This window comes from Pholcus phalangioides, unplaced genomic scaffold, assembly GCF_987345545.1.
Source record: "Pholcus phalangioides strain wild (caught in Gottingen) unplaced genomic scaffold, Ppha-v1.0 ptg000008l_1, whole genome shotgun sequence".
Lineage (NCBI taxonomy): Eukaryota > Metazoa > Arthropoda > Arachnida > Araneae > Pholcidae > Pholcus > Pholcus phalangioides.
The window spans coordinates 11,738,868-11,755,960 of NW_028301601.1; the positions used below are offsets into that span (position 1 = coordinate 11,738,868).

The 17,093-nt window shown below is 40.2% G+C and overlaps 1 protein-coding gene across 4 annotated transcripts in view; it reads left to right on the forward strand.

Moving 5' to 3' along the window:
• Window positions 1-17,093, forward strand: part of LOC149083691 (uncharacterized) — a 112,198-nt gene that overhangs the window by 65,412 nt on the left and 29,693 nt on the right. The window lies entirely within an intron of this gene.

Here is a 17,093-nt window from a genome sequence, read left to right on the forward strand (position 1 = left end):
TTGAGAGGGTGAAAATTGCAAAAAATGCATGCAAGTTTCAATGTCATGCTGGAATGACAAAAAAGTAGAATAATAACTACAAAAAGATTTATTTGATTAATTATCAAAAGAGTTGTTGGAAGTGGCAGCGCCGTTGATGTCATTGCAGTCTACAACAACGAAAACAATTCCCGGACACGCTTGAAAATACCAGGTATGCTTTTGATGTCTGCTGCAGCAACAACAATCTGCTCTATGAGATCCTCTAGTGTGTCCACAGGCGTCAGATATGGTAAGTGAACCCATGAATGCATTCAACAATCAACTGATATCCTTTATTATACATTGTAACAAAAATGTGTAAAGTGAGGCAAGGGATACTTGTACAGTCAGTTCCCCGCCCCTGTATTTGCAAAGGAAGGGGTTATGTTTCTTTTGTCTCCTCCGGAGTTGGAGCCTGTGTGTGTTTTTTGCAATTTTCACCCTCTCAATGCAGTTTTCGACACCGTGTTCCATTGCAATTTTTATTCCTCTTGATGCCTACTAACAACCTTCTGAGTTTGTTTGTCCATTAACAGAATGTCCTGTATAGTAGCAGGTGTAACTACAGCAACAGCTGATCAAATTTTATGTTCTTATTTCTTGATATATTTGACTCTAAACTCATTGATGCTATAATAGAAGAAATCCGCAGCAATGAGGCTAACCTATGTCAATATTTCAAGTTTTCCTTGCAAGTATTTCATTTTTAAGTCCCGTTTACATGGAAAATAGAAAACACTGGTTTAAAACCCACTTCAATAATTTTCACCAGTGACTGCTCTCCATTTCTTTCCTTACAGAGGAAAAAAGTCATCGAGTGGGTTCTAGAACTCCCAATGATACCACAATATTTGCACATGTGAACGGGGCTTTAGAAACATTTAAACAACAGTCTTGTATAAATATTTTCAGAAGCACCACAGAAAAACCTCTAACAGGAATTTTTTAAACGTTTATTTAACACGTACAACTACACATACAAATTCGCGAACACAGAGTGCCAACTGTATTTCTTTTTTGTTGCATTTTTCTTTGAATGAGTAATCCCCTCAACCCCTGCCAGATCAATTGCCAGTGGGTGGAGTCAGCATTTGTTCAAACTTTGATAATACGAGTAGAAGGAGAAAGACTTTTCCCCCCTTTACTTCCGGGGAATATAGGAATATGCATATATTAATAAATAATAGCGAAAGATATAGAGTGTTTATCTTCTTTGTATTTTATTATTCTCGGTTATGTGGATGGGCGCTTATCGCCTGCACAAAATCGGAAAAAAATATGTACTTGAAAAAATGTGTGGCATTTTGCAGAGGTATCTAGTGATTTCCACTGCGACAGTTATAATACAGATCAGGGAAATTTTAAAAACCACTCAAAGGGTTAAGAATAAATTTTTATGTCTGTGTGATCCATTCAGAATATATCTAAATTGATCATCCAGATCCATTTTATGCAGAGGAACAACATCTCACTGCTTATTTTTCAACTCTGTATGGGTATCACATATAATGTTAAATGATGAGAATATAATCCATTTTGTATACTGAAACATTTTTTTCAATGCATCTCAACTAATTTCCTCTGAAGGACCGGTTTCCAGAGAAATGGAGGGTGGATTTCTTTTATAGAGGTTTTACTGGATTTGTTGCTTTTTTTGAAAAACTTAAAAATTTAATCTTTTTTTTCTTTGTCCTTCCTCGCCCAATATTGACGGAATTGTGGCCTTCAAGATGGTCCCGGGTTCAAGAGAAAAGCAGTCGTGTGCTCCATCATGAATATTGAGTATTCGTAGGTCAAAGATAACTTGAATTTCTCGGCACATGGAAGATTCAGCTTTTGCAATCTGTTGCGCTGACCCCTCATTTTCGGACATTGGCACGACGCCCATATCGTTCGAGCCGTTTACCTTTTTGTCAAACTTCGCAGCGCGTCCTCATCATCCGATATTGCGTGTTTACGGGCGAAAATGATGTTTTATTACATGCACTTATTTATTTCATTTTTGCATTTTTCGATGACCTCGAGAGTATATCGCAAAATGGAAAAAAATAAAATAAACGGTTCTGTCGAAGAATTCGAACATATATAATGGTGGTAGCTCGTTTTTCCTGTACCTCGTGCCTCTCACAACTCCACCCTTTATGCGGAAACTCGTTCCCCTTTACTTTTCAAACACTCTCCGAGATTGTGTTGTTGTTGCATTTTGAGAGATGCCAGCCCGAGATAGCGTCTGGCTTCGGCGTCTCCGATGATTATAATTAATTGATAGAATAGCTAATTTTTCTCTCGAATATTTAATTAGAATATATTATAACCATGGACTATTATGGCGGCGTGCGTTTCATATATATATACACATACACTCTCGCGGTGTTCTGATTGATTGGGTAATTGAGATAGAACAGGGTTCGAATCTTGCCCCCCGTCCGACAACTTTGTTTTTTTTTTAATTCCTCATCCCGAGAAGTGTACGGGATCGTGACCATTCTGTCTGGTCAATCTGGTCGATGTTATTAGCGATCGGAGTTTGTTTTGTGCGCTCACGTACGTTATTTTTAGTCATGATTATTATTATCCTCTTGAAGGTGGTCACGTTTGAGGATATGCATGTTTATATTCGTTAACTCGTTTCCTCTGATTGCGTCTTCGGGTTTTCCGTCCTACCGAGATGAAAAGAAGAGAAAAAACAAAACCAAACATTAATTTCAAGCTGAATATGCTTATTGGTTTTTATTTAATTATCTTTTGTTATATAGTTGAATTCGTGTCTCTTCATCATGTTGTTGTTGTTATTGCTATTTTTGGTTTTTTGGGGCATGTATTGGGTCTTGATATACCATTCAGTAAAAAGGAACTATCTCTCAGCTGGAGAATTTTCACCATGTGAACACTGTATTGGTGTTTTTTTTTCTGCCCATGATCCCTCTTCCTACTATATTTGCTTCTTATGGCTCCCTGTCTTTACCAGTGTCTCATCACATTCAAAAATTCACCCAAATTCACATTCCTTTCTATTTAAAAAATTAATTTCTGAGTAAATTTATAGCTCACTAAAATTTTATGAAGTCGATTTCTAGACCTACCTCTTGTGTGTGTGTGTGTGGGGGGGGGGGGATGGATGTACTGGTGACTCTAGCGCAATGATTCTCAAACTTTTGTCACTAGCTGCTTCATTTCCCGATTCATAGTTAATCTGCAGCTCCTCAGAATAGTTTGGTGTATATTTCCCAAAAAAGAACCACTTCAAACCATAAATAGGCGCACATATCAATATCTGCAGCTAGCCGCGACGCACGCTTTGAGAAACACTGTTCTAGGGGATTGTAAATGTACCGATGTTCCGAACTTAATTTCTTCAAATTTATATTTTTATCCCTGTTTCTAACCCCCCACCACAACTTATCATGGTTTGTTTTTCCCCTGTGTGTGCCGCCCCCCCCCCCAATACTAGAGCGGCTTCAGACAAAACTTTCGTTTGTGCGATACATAGTTTCGGCGCCCTCTCCGGCTTAATAAATCGCACTATTGAAACGAACCGGAAAAATCGCAATTGTATTTCCAGCTGTACGAAATGTATCAATAATTACTGTTTTCTCTGCAAATCTTTCCATCAATGTATTTATTTTTTCTTAATTTATCTGCAATGTGTCATTTTACCCATGATTTGAGACCACTCTTAAGCGGCTCCCCAAGCAACCGCATTCGTCTCAGAGCCGCCCCTACTTTCCGAAAAGTATTCGCTCGTCGCCGTATTGAAAACCACTGTACTTTAACCATTGTAATTTTCATCAAAAACAATTTTGGAGTTGAAAAGCGTGAATTTTTGCAGGCCTCAGAGATTGATAAAAACCGGAAGAAAAAAGGAATAAGCGAAGTTTTTTGTTTTCCAGTTTAATCGGTAAATTACGTTAGGATCACACATACTCAGGCCACGCATCCCGGCGTGCGCCGATTCGTTAGAAATTCCGTTGAGGAATGTGTACGAAGTGCATGTTCGGTTAAATAGTAGTACTTTAATCGATAGGAAAGTCTCGTCCATTGTATACGTTCCGCTTGTGATGCGCTTTAGGCCCCCCTTCAAAAGAATTAAGTATTGTCTTGGACAAAGAACGGAGTTCAATAAACCAATTTGCAGAAGCGTCGAACTCGAGCTTGAAGCTGGTATTCAAAATAAGGTTTTTGACATGGAAGACGAAAATTAGACGAGAAAGGAATACCTGAAAACATGCAAATGATGCATATTTGAATATTCTTTTAGTCTAGAGGCTGAAGCTGACAGCTTGTAATGTTTTTGCGTTGGAATTGCGGTTTTTTTTCCCTTCTGTTCTTACTCGGAATAATTTCGGATTCTTAAGCTAATTTTAGCGTTTGTTTTTGGAACACGTTGAATTATTTTCATTTTAAAAGTGTGTGTGTTTTTCTTGTATAACCTTTCAGAAATTCTTCAGTCATGATGATGCGTTCTTTTTTTTCCCTCTCTCTAATAAATGGATAAAAAAATTTCACTGATTTCTTGCCATAAGTTTTTGATGTATGTCCGGAAAAAAGTAATTGCCATCATAAAATGGCGCGTAAAATTTGCTGTATTTTACGCGGAGACGCAAAACTTTATTGTGTTCAAATAAAAGAGAGAAATGAGTTCGAAGGGTTGTGTCATAGTTTTGGTGGGTTATAGGCAAAAAACGTGGGTATCTTGTATATCTATCTAAATTTCGCCCTCGCTTCGCGAATCCCCCGTTGCGTCGACAGGATTTCCGGAAAAGGGCACTATTTTTTTCTCTTTCAAATTCGGGGATCTCGGGGAAATTCAAAATTGGCATCCCTTGTATGGGAAACGTTAGCGGAGGGGGAAAGTGAAATAGGAATTTTAATGAGAAGGGTTGTACGCGGGTGGTAGAGCTGAAATGAATGACTAAGCTCAGTCTTGCTAACGATGCACCCCCTTCTTGCCTAGAGTTCGCTTTTGTTATTACGAAAAGCTGCTCTACTCCACTGTGGCGCTACGATTCAGACTACTCTCGTCATTTGCGTATTGGGCTCTTGTCTCTCTCTCGCTTTGTCAGATCTCTAGTGAGATTAACGAGATTTTTCCCAGTCATTTCATTAAGAGGGTGTATATATGCATATATTTATCCACAAATTTCGAGGGTGTTTTTTCCTCACATTTGTGAAGTTGCTACTGTATGCGTTTGTGTGTGTGTTGAATTGGATATATTCAAAATTCGAACCGAATCTACTCGACGTATCCCAACCAACTTTCTTCTGGAACGGTAACATGTATTTAAACAGGTACGTCTTCCCATGACTTCTCCCATTTTAACGAACTAAGAAACATTACCGCTTCGCTGCTTTTCCTTGCAAATAACTTCACACGGTCTCTCTCTCAAGCGGAATATTTCCTCCTTGACTTGTGAATCGCTACGTTTTTTGTAACGGATGTGTGTAGGAAGATGCGTTTGGTTTTAGTATTCCTCGCCTATCTCAGGAGAATCTTCGGTGTCGCCCTTTCCTTTTCCCAGCAATCTTACGTAGATACGGCAGTCCCCCCCCCCCCCGACCCAGGGAAGTCTAATCAGTGCATTCACATATAGTTTTCCATACCTCCTTCTAAAGCCGGAATGAAAAGCAAACCTTGATGGCATCTGCGGGAAAATTTTCGGACTGGGAAATATTTTAATCCTTCAATCAATTATTGTACAAAGTGTATTTATTTACGGTGTCTCCCTCACAAGGTGTTTGGTCAAGGTCCCTTTTTGTTGGACGAATAATTTCCACTAAAAGCTGGTCTTCTCCGCAGGAAGCTATTACGAGCGATACTATAATAATAGTCTTGCGGCTTGTTATCGCTCGTAGTATTCGTTATGTTATTTAGAGCAGTGTTTCTTGACCAAAGGTCCACGGACCCCTTGGGGTATCCGTGTAGTGGTTTCGGAGCGGGGGAGTTCTGACAGCACATGGGACAATCATCATAATTTTGTCTTTTCATCCTAAAAATTCACTATAGAAGTGCCCGTAAAGTTTAAAGCTTCACCAAGGATCCCAGTCTAGAGACCCTGCTCCAAAATGTGGGGGGGGGGGGGTTTATCAGTTATTTTCATATTTCTCCGACTTTTGCCTAGTATACTATATTTTCCCTGACATTCCAGGTTACTGGGAGCCCTGTTATGGATGAGAAAGAAAACAATGTACTGAATATTATTCTGTGAATAGGTCAGTGGCCTTCATCTTATTGGCTAGGGGGGTTCTTGGCTTTTGTCTTGTTGATGCAAACGCAAAGGGCCCGTGGAATACAAAAAAGGTTAAGAATTGATTTAATTGATGCGCAGCCACTTTTTTTTTTAATGGGAAATTATTTTTCAATCAATACAGTAATTTTCTTTTGCGAATACGGCCGTTCTTGTTGCGCCGCTAGAGCTGCTCTGGCTACTGTATTTGGATTTCGCTTGGGGCCGCAAGATGCGTGTGCGTGTCATAGTCGATAAGGTACCTTGAATCACTGACCACGCATTTCTCTGTTCTGGACATACTGCTTCCTGGGAAATGGACCAGCCCAAGATTTTTGGTTAACAGCTTCTGTGGTTTATTTAAATCTATAATTTAAATAAAAATTAAAAGGTAAGACTTATCTCGGGCTCTTAGCCTGGTGCTTTGCTAGCCCGTCATGCTGGAAAATTGATTGATGGGGATTCAATAGTGTGGACTTCATTAACCAATAGGATATGTTCGTGTCAACCCATTCCCGTTCAGATATTTCTACATTCGTTTACTCCAGATTGCGAAAGCAATAGATCCAGGGTGACCTGGAAAGTCCGAGAAAATCGGGGGAAATGAAAAATTTTGTTAGAGAAAATGTAAAATATTTGGCAAAAGTCAGTAAAATATGTAAATACAGTCGACGCCGCTTATTATAATCATGGATAATGTTGTCGTTATTATCACTTTTGCAAATTTAAGAACAGACCAATATAACATGGGAAATTCGTTTATAGTTAGGACTTCGGATAATATTATCTTTCTTTTGCGCATTCTGAAGCAAAGGTCTAACCAAAAGAAATTTTTTCCCCTAAGTTATTGTTATCAGTTTGAAAGACCATGTAGGAGGCTAGAAGGTGTTTTCTCCCTCTTACATTGTTGAAAAGCAATTCCGTAGTTAATGTCGTAATCAGTCCGTAGTATTCGCGGTGATCTATATATGTGTGGAGCTGCTTTTGCGATGGCTTCCCTATAGTAAAGGCAAATGTATGGAGGGGTAAAAAAACCTTTTCCGTTCAGTTCTTGATCAGTTTCTTTCAATTCAAATGTTCAAATTTCTGGATTTAAATTTCTTTTTCCCGAGAGACTCTTTCCAGGGATCTATGTACGTTAAAAAAAAGTCATAATTTTGGTACACATTAGACAGTTCCATTGTAACGCCTCACAATGGCTTAAAGAGCAAAAAAAAAATTTTTTTAGCTCAAATTGAGGGGGGGGGGAAGTCCCATTTTAGAATATAATGAAGAAAAAAAAAATAGAACGATTCTCAACACTTTGCTACCAATTAATATGGGAAAGGAAAACAGTTGCCCAAACGGAACTTATTTGGGATGTAGTTATTCGGTTATTGTTATCAGAAATCCCGAGTCCCGATGCGATCACATTAAGCGTAGAGTGTATTTGATGAAGGCCAGGGAAGAGTTTCTGGAAGGAAAAAAAAACAACCAAAATTTGGAGAAGGTTAAGATTTTAATATTAATTTGAATATATTTCTTCCGAAATATTAGAGAAATTTGTGGGTATTGAAATGATCAAGCGGATTTTGCTGAGAACCCTGTAGACCAGTGGTTCTCAACCGGATGGCCCCCTTGTGGTACTATACTTCAAGGGGGCCCGACAGGTGGTTTGGAAAGCTGAGAAGAAAAATTAAGGTGTGAAGAAATAAAGATTTTATATTAGTGACTAACACTTACAGTGTGAGAGAGAATCCAACAAAACCACTTATAAAACCTGGGCCTTCTTTAGGGCATGGACCCGCCCAGGCCTCACCGCCTACATTTTGCAACAAGTTCCCTAGGATGGGGTTTTTCTCAAGTCCCCGGCTAAATTTTTCAGCCCCCCCTTCCCTATATGAAATTTATTGCATGAAAAAAAAAATGATGAAAACCATATTAGGCCCCGGGCTGTAGCTCTGTCAGTCCCACTCTTGTGAGGGGCCTCATGCCCATAAAAAGTGACCCCACCTTATGATATTTTGTGTAGTACAACTAATTTTGAAAATAAATAGGAAATATGTAGGCTGTTTATTTCCAGCTAAAGTATGGGACTACAATAGCATCGCTTTGCCTAAGGGGGGGGGGGGCGCATGATATTGAGACGGTCCTGATAGAACTCGGACTAGCGGGGAGATCAATAAATTCTAGCCTACTGGTCTGGAGGCCAATTTTCTTTGCAAAAGTTTGGTTCAGTATAAATTCACTGAAAAAAAACCATTTCAATACGTATGAAGTGTTTTGCTTCTAGATGAGAGTTGAAAACTCTGGGTAAGACAGGGGAGCCACGAGAAAAAAAAATATGGTTCAAAGGAGGCCACGGGCAAAAAAAGGTTAAGAAAAACTGCTGTAGACCATAGTTTCCCAACCTTTTTATCCCATCGCCCCCTTTTTCAGAAATTTGTTTCTCCCATCGCTCCCCAACGCAATCTAACCCATAAGATCCTATGTTATACCCGTAGCTTCTACCGCTCCCCCTGGAACATTCCATCGCCCTTGTTGGGAATCACTGCTGTAGACGATGATCACCAACTGCGGTTATGGCTTCCGCATTCCCTCTATGTATTTAAACTCTGTAGTGCGAAAAAATATAGTGGTATTTTATTGTGATATTACTGTGCTATGCAATATTATTATTTATTGTGGGTATTACTGTGCAAGTCTCAGGAGAAGTGTTACGATCTGGAATTGTTTCTGTTGTTTTGGACAAGGGTCAGCAATGAAATGAATAGCATGCTCAATCACCATAATTTATTACCCCTTGACTGAATATTTTATTTTCTGAAGAGGATGGTGTGTGTCCCAAAACAACGTCAAAATGTATTCGTCTCAAACTGTTGCGAAGTGTTGAAAGAGTACGAGCCATCATCCTTGCACTTGGATTGCCATCCACCAAGTCTCCCTGAATCCGATCGAGAGGCAATGGAATTTATCATAGAGGTGTCTGAGGTTGCGTTGATTTTCACTATACCTGGATCCGCCAAGTATCTTGGCGAAACATTAATGCAAATTTGGGTGGAAAAAAGTGTTTAGATAAATTCATGGCTTCATTAAATTAAAGCCATGATAAATGCGTGTTCAGTATTCGTTTAAGGCTAGTCAACAAATAGTTAAAGTTTGCCACACTTTTTGGCATGACAGTTAATGACAGAAAAAAAACATCTATGAGCCACTGCCTGTTCTAGTCTCATCGACGAATCTGTAGAATATGTAGTGCTCTTAAAAGAAGAAAAATCCATATGTTGAGCTTGAATATTTCTAGATTCAAAAATGCTTTGGGGGGGGGGGGTCATTAAGGGAGAAGATAGTCGCTTTCACCTTGTGTAAAAGAATGAGTTCGGAATCTTTACATTTCGATGTTGAGCAGGGCCGCAACTGGGGAGGCAGGCGGATTTGGTGCCCCGGGTGCTGGATTGAAGGGGGCTCTGAATTCACCTTTCAACTGCCCTTCTCATTTGGACGCATCTGACGGGGTGTCGGAATCCGTGCTTACTACTGCTGACAAAGTATATAGTTGCGGCCATAGGCGTACGCAGAATTTTCTCGAGGGGGGTTTCAGATTTTTTTCCTTCTGAGGGGGGTTTTACTTTTTTTCCTGCAAAATAACACTATAATCTTGGCTCTGGTGGGCCCCCCCCCCTTCCCGCGTACGCCAATGGTTGCGGCCCTGATGGTGGGCTTCCAATCTGTGCATTTTGGTGTGATGGTTTCTGTTCAAATATCTATATATAACTGTTTTCTGTGTGTGTGTGTGTGTGTGTTCTCTATACAAATCTACAATTTTAGATCGATCGTCGCCAAATTTTGCATATACTGTCGAATCCCGTTATAACGATTTCCAAGAGATGGAAGAAATCACTTCGTTATAAAGGAATCCCAGGTTTTTGCATTTTATTCCTTTGTAAACTTATCTGGAGGATTAGAAAAAAGTGTTCGTTAAAACGAGATTTCCGCTGTAACGGTATTCGTTAAAACGAAATTTCCGCTGTAACGGTATTCGTTAAAACGAGATTTCCGCTGTAACGGTATTCGTTAAAACGAGATTTGACTGTGTACCAAATGGGACCCGACTTGAACGATAGGCTACTTTAAAAGTTTGTCAGACCTAAGCAAGTGCCCGAAATGGGCGAAAAATCATCGGGCAACAATGGTTTCTCGGCCTCAGCAATCACTTTCGGAACGTTTACTTTGGTCATCGTGGTTCCCTAGCGACGTTTCAGACGTGTATATGCCTTTACAATGGTTTGTCACTTTAACGCTGCCAGTATATTTACAATAGTTTATGGCTTTATAACGATTTGCCATTTTTTCAATATTCGTCAGAATAATCATCAGCATCACTTTGAGGGTCAGGCAAAGGATGATCCCCATAGAAATCAGTGTTAAAATTGCTGATTTTACTGTATAAATGCGGAAATTTAGTGGGCGTTTCCTGTCACATAAATAATTTTAAAAGTTGTATTGAATTCCAAGAAAATTGGATGTGAAGTGATTAGCCCGGACGCCTACTTTCGAGTTGAATATCCATGCTATAACATTGATTTAAATTTTTTTATTTATTATCTCCTCAAGCTCGAAAATTAATGTCTCCGTATTGTCTTTTGATATTCAACTGCATAAATTCATATAGTTTATAGGTTGTTTTAAAATTAATTATGGGCCCGTAAAAAGTACATCGAAGAAATTCCACAGCTTTAACTAAGCATTTTTGGAAGCTGAAATAGGCAGGTGGATAACTTGAAGTTCAATGGGGGAGGGGATGGGAATCGAAATATCGAATCTCCCCTTAAAAAAGGGAAAAATATATACTGTATATTCATTTCTACGTTTCTTTAAATCCAGATTTGTTTCTTTCATGAGTCGCGCAGGAAGTCGCCATATTGGCTAACTTAGACACGGTTTGTATGTCCCTCAACGAAAGAATAGGGAAAATCACGTTATATCCAAAAAGCCTCATTGAAGAAAACCCGGGCAGCAAGCTAGTACGCTTAGTCGCTCACTCGATAGTCTAGCGAGTCGTGGTTTTTAAAATAGTTGTTCTGAGCTCTCGATGATTCGTAACCAGCAAATTGATAGCAGCGTAGCCTAGAGTAGTGGGGCTGTGGGCTGGTCTCATCTAAATGAGATGTTTTTTGCGGGTTTTTTTTCAATGCGATGAAGGGAATCAACAGAAAAACGAGCTTCCATCGAAACCAATTTTGCGCCGTGGAGTAAGAAAATCGCTCGAGTTCGATCGTCAAGAAGCAATCATTTTCACCCATCTCATAGATGTGATCATTGAGTTTCCTCCCCCCCCCCCCCCTACTCTGTCTCGTCCCTTCAACTTCACAATAATGATGACATTATGGGTTACTGTTGTAGAAAATTGCATTCTTGATGGTAGGGGGAGTGAGATGGAAAAAAAGAGGTCTTTAATATCCTTTTTTTTTCCTGTTGGAATCGTGTGCCATCCAGAGATTCATTCGAAATCAAGCGTGACTTTTGGGACCTTCAGTCAATGATTATCTATAGGAGGGTGTGTGCGTACATACTGTGTGAAGAAATGAGCTATCAAATTGGTAGGGGGGGTTTGCTAATTTGCCCACTTGAGGGTTAAACAATTGTTCTTTGCGCATTTGGTAGTCCAGTAGCGTGCCGAGTCACTTCCGGTAGGGTAATGGAACTCGTTGGCACTCCTTCTGTGTTGCCTTTTATTTTATTTTCTGGAATTGAATGGAAGGATTTTTTTTTTCTTTTCTGTTTTTACTTCCTCGTGAGATTCTGCTGGATGTTTTTTCAGCTGCCAATATGTGTTCTCATTAAAGTCAGTTGCGGCACGCGGTGACGGGGAAAAAATGTTCGAAACCTCCGCTACTGCCCTAAAATTTGGAACATCAAAATTCAGCGGCTTCCGTGAATATGTTTGGTGGATCTTGTACCATTCTCGAAAAGCGTTTTTCGTCTGAAAAGATGAGAGTTGCCTTATCGCCCCCTCCCACATCATCTCATGAAAACCCGTGTCTCCTTAGGATCCTATGTTATACCTGTGGCACTCTTTGACTCACTCCGCCATACGGTGGTACCCAAAAGTGATGCTTGACCTGTGACACGTGCAGTGTCGAGTACCCTTTAAGGGTACGTGACGACCTTTTTTCATAGCAAAATATGCAAGGCGCAGCGTTATGGCAAAATACACAAGGGGTACATGAACTTTCTTCGCATTTTTATCAATGCGCACATTTATTACGCATTTCTAAGAATAATAATATTCAAGCTTTTCCTGCTCATTTCAAGAGATAAGCATTTGTAGGGGGTAACTAACACGCATTTCTAGGAACACGCGTCTCCTACCCATTTCAAGGGATGAGCGCTACGACTCATTTCTTAGTCCAAGAAAGCCTCGTAAACATTTCTAGGTGATACGCCTAGTAAGTAGTCTCCTACTCATTTCTATGGGTAAACATCTCTAATGTTGTTAACATAATGCAATCCGCTTCGTCAACTTGTTTAACCCATTTGTACCCGCTGTACTCGTTTAAGTACAGCTTAACAAGAAAAAACGTATGTGCTGCAAATTTTTTCGGAAAAAATTACAAATGGGTTAAATCAAAGCTTTTATGCTTTTCTAGGGATACTCAACGTACTCATTTCTAAGGGTGATGATGGACGCACACACTGGTTATACAACACAGCTTTAGACAAGTTTAAATCGTTGTCGTTGATTTGTATGATTAACTCGTGTGCGTTGCGCCGTCAATTGTTGTTCAAATCAGCGTAAACACAAATGACTAAGCTTGTCTAAAAATCCTCGTAGACATGTCTTGGCAGTAAGCATTTCGAAATGCAAGCTTCCAACGCATTTCCAGAGGTACGGGAATCATGAAAGTTGGAAACAACTTTTGTGTAGTGCAGTATAGATGGGTCACTAGAAATGATCTATGCACTCGATTTTTGTTCAACCGTCTAAACCAGTGTTTCGCTAAGTTGGCAATGGAAGATCAAATCTAAGGCGGTGATTCTTAAACTTTTGTCACCCGTGGCTCCCTTGCCCGACTCATGATTCATCTGTGGCTCCCCAGAATAGAACAGATATTTTCCCTTAGAAAAGAACCCCCTTCAAAGCATAAATAAGCGCACAAATCAATAAATATATCCACTCGCCTCGACGCTTCTAGGAGACGTAACGTACACTTTGAGAAACACTAATCCAAGGGACCGGTAGAGGCTATCGGTACATTATCGGATTCTATGGGTTGGCGTAACTAAAAAAAATGAAGGGCGGTAAAACGAAAAAAGGAATGCTTGGGTAACCTCTGATGCAAACAGAGATTGCTTCTTTGACTTGAGGAAGAAAGGGAACTCGGGCAATCCAGAAAGGCAAAGGAAATAAGGTAATGGTTTCTTGGTCGATGGGCACGGAAAGGCAATCCCCATTGGGTGCATTATTTGTACCGTTTCTTCGAATATTTCGTACCATGAAGGAGACATAGAAACAAGTGTTGGGCTCATGCGTGACTCTGCGCATCCCAGATGTGGCTTCATCGATCCTTGGAAGGAAAACTATTATAGGGGATGTTCTTCGGAATTCTCCCACTCTCCCCCCCCCCCCGCAAAGAAACGTTATATGGTCATCAACTTCTATTCCCCCCCCCCCCCGTCTTTTCGACTAATAGCGCTTTTTCCCGCCCTTGTTGAACTATGCATGAGTCATTTCTCCTGAAGGGTAGTGTTGGGGAGGGCGTATCTGTGCAGTTTGGTATTGGCGTGTTCCCTTCCTATGGCTAAGTACTTCATCCATCCCCCAACTTTCAGAAAAAGTAATGTTCCAAATGGTAGTGTGCAGGAATTTGTACTTGCTCGCTAAAGTCGCGGGATGTTGTTTTATGATCTAATTCTAGATACAAGGTGGGGTGGTACCGGGAACTATACCTGGACTTTTGTTCCTAGCCGCGCATCCTAGCCGTCTGGTTCGTGGCAGCAAAAGGAACAATAATTTTTTGACTGAAAAATGTTTTTAGAGTATTGGTTGCTTTCCTTCCCCCGCCCATCCAAAATCGCCAATCTTGCACATTACTTACACCACTTGTAGACCAGGATTGTACAAATCCTAGGTGCTAGATCGCCATGGCAACTAAAAAATCGGTATTGATACCTAAAATTTTCTTTTTTTGTGGTTACTAAATCGTGGGCCTGAGAGCAGCACAAAATGTTTGGAATTTATAGCAGCATATCTACCAAAATGAAAGAGGGTCACTATGCCCCATGAAAAAAGTCATTATTTTGGACCGTTTTCTCCAGGTAAAAATTTTTTTGGCGTCTAGATTTTTTTGCTAGAAGATGTGGAAGAAGTGAAAATACACCATAAGTATAGTCCTCCGACCACGAGATGAATTTTCGCTGCGCCATGTCACGTCACGTCGGATGATTTTATTCAATTTTTTTTTTTTTTTTTTTTGGTAAAACGATTGCACATCGAAAAAAGTTCATCAGTGACTGAGCTTTCACGATTGGCATGTCCTTCTGGGATAAAATAGAATCGTTTGACGTGACATGACGTGCCGTAGCCAAATCTCATCTCGTGGTAGGAGGACTATATAGTGCGTTTAATGGACAGATCTATTTTATAGAAAACCGATTCCACATACCATCTCTGCCTTGACCGACCCTGGGGGGGCCTTTGTTCAAGATGGCCCAACTTATGGGTGACGATTACGATCGCCGACCTGTATTTATCCTTTTATCTGTGTGCTTATCTCTCATTTGATGATTAAACGTGTTTGAGGCATTAGTAGCATTCTATTTCCTTTGCTCTCAAAGTCGTACGTCATTTTTCCTTTTTTTTTCTCTCTCTGATCTCGGATGGGTGATGACTGAGATATTGATATATATGTAAAGAGGGGAAAAAACGTAATTTCGATTGGCAGCGCCTGTAATAGTCATAACCTACGATTAGATCCAAGGGCTTCACAAATTGTATAAGGCTATTAATTAGTAAGGTTCAATATTACCTGTATCTAGGCATATATACCTAGATTTTCCAGACAGACCTAAAATACTTTTTTTTTTCATGAGAGGACTCGGAAGCTGTTCGCAAGAACTGTTTTTCTACCGCCCCGCCCCTTCAGAATTTTTTTTATTCTCAAACACCCCCCCCCCCCCCAAATTAAGTCAACTCATAGGATCCTATGTTATACCCATAGCTTCTGCTCCCCTGGACTTTTCCATCGCCCCTTTTGAGAAACACTGGGTCTAAAGCACTATTTCCCAAAGTGGGCGATGGAATGGCCCAGCCGGTCGAAACTTTTTCAAAATAATTTATGTGGATTTCCGCGCTCTTAAACATTTTTATGAATACAGTGAAAAACCTCGCTAGAACGATAAATCCCTCTACAACGATATTTTTTCGAATCTCTTGAAATTTCCTATAGTCTCCTCTTGCCTGTAAACTCCTCTCGATACAACGATATCCTTTACTACGATAAAAAATCTCTATAACGATATTTTTTGACGATATTTCAAAACTGCTACAACGATATTTTCTATATTTTACTCAAAATCGCCTTCAATATATTTTTAAATTCCTCGCCAGTTTGTGTTTGTTTTTTCAAAGGTGTGTAATATCGGTATTTCGCACTAATTACTGTCAGAAAGTGTTAATGAGGTTGCCGTGAAACTTATTCCTGCGTAGTACACAAAAGTGTTGTGCCGGAAACTAAAGGGGGTGAAACAACTGAATTTGAAGCGTGGGTGATAATAAGGGTGAAATCAACTGATCAATTAGAATTTTTTAGCTGCAAATAAATGTATTTATCGCCGAACCAACAACGCCAATCAGGGCCGGACTTAGGCAGGTGCGAAGGGTGCAGCCGCACCGGGCCGCTAAATTTTAGGGACCACAAAACGAATTGAAAATACTTTGTTTACACAAGAGATTACTAAGAGTTTACTAAGATTCCGTCCAAGACCGGGGCAAAAGCGGATGTAGACTTGGAAGTCTGTGGAGCACGGTCATTATTGCTGGGGGGGGGGGGCACGACCCGAACTCACAGCCTACATCTCATAAGTTCGTACCCTGGGCAAAAACTATTTTTTAGGCGGCTTTTGTAGTTTTTGTTTGAGGCAGAGGCGTGGGGAGGGATTTGCGGGGGGGGGGGGGGGAGGAGATCGAGAAAAATAATTTCGAAGGGCCGTAAAGCAGTTGTTTTTCGCACCGGGCCGCAAAGTTGTTAAGCCCGTCCCTGACGCCAATTCAGAACAGATGCTAACAACAGCATAAATTTGATGGCGCCTAATGCTACCTCTCGATATAAGGATAGTCCCATTTACACCGATATTTTTTCTTGGTCCACAGAGTATCGTTATATCGAGGTTTCACTATTTCCAAATATTTGTAGATTTTTCTGATTAGTTTCTCTCTCTCTGGTGAAAGAAACCGTTTCGTAGCAATTTTTTTTTCTCTCCAACTTTGTGAGAAAATCATTGTAGTGATATTGTGCAAGTTTTCATCAGCGGTGGGAGTGTGGGGGGGGGGAGAGGGGAGAGAAAAAATCTCTCCTACTTTAATGCCATGACCATTTATATAAGACGGTGAAGTGATTTTTTTTTTCCCCATCTTGTTCCGAACAAATGAAACACAGTTGTTTAAATAAGTGCTTGTGTTCGGCCACTCGTGTGAATATCCCGCTTCCCCCTACCTCCTCAAAAAAAAAAAAAAAAAGGCTTCCGTCCTAAAAGGACCTGTGGAAGGGAACAACAACAACAGCCACTTGTTCAATTCATCGCCTTGTTCTCCTTACCCACACCCGTCGTTGTTATATGCCATACTTGTGTATATTGCAATATCTTGTG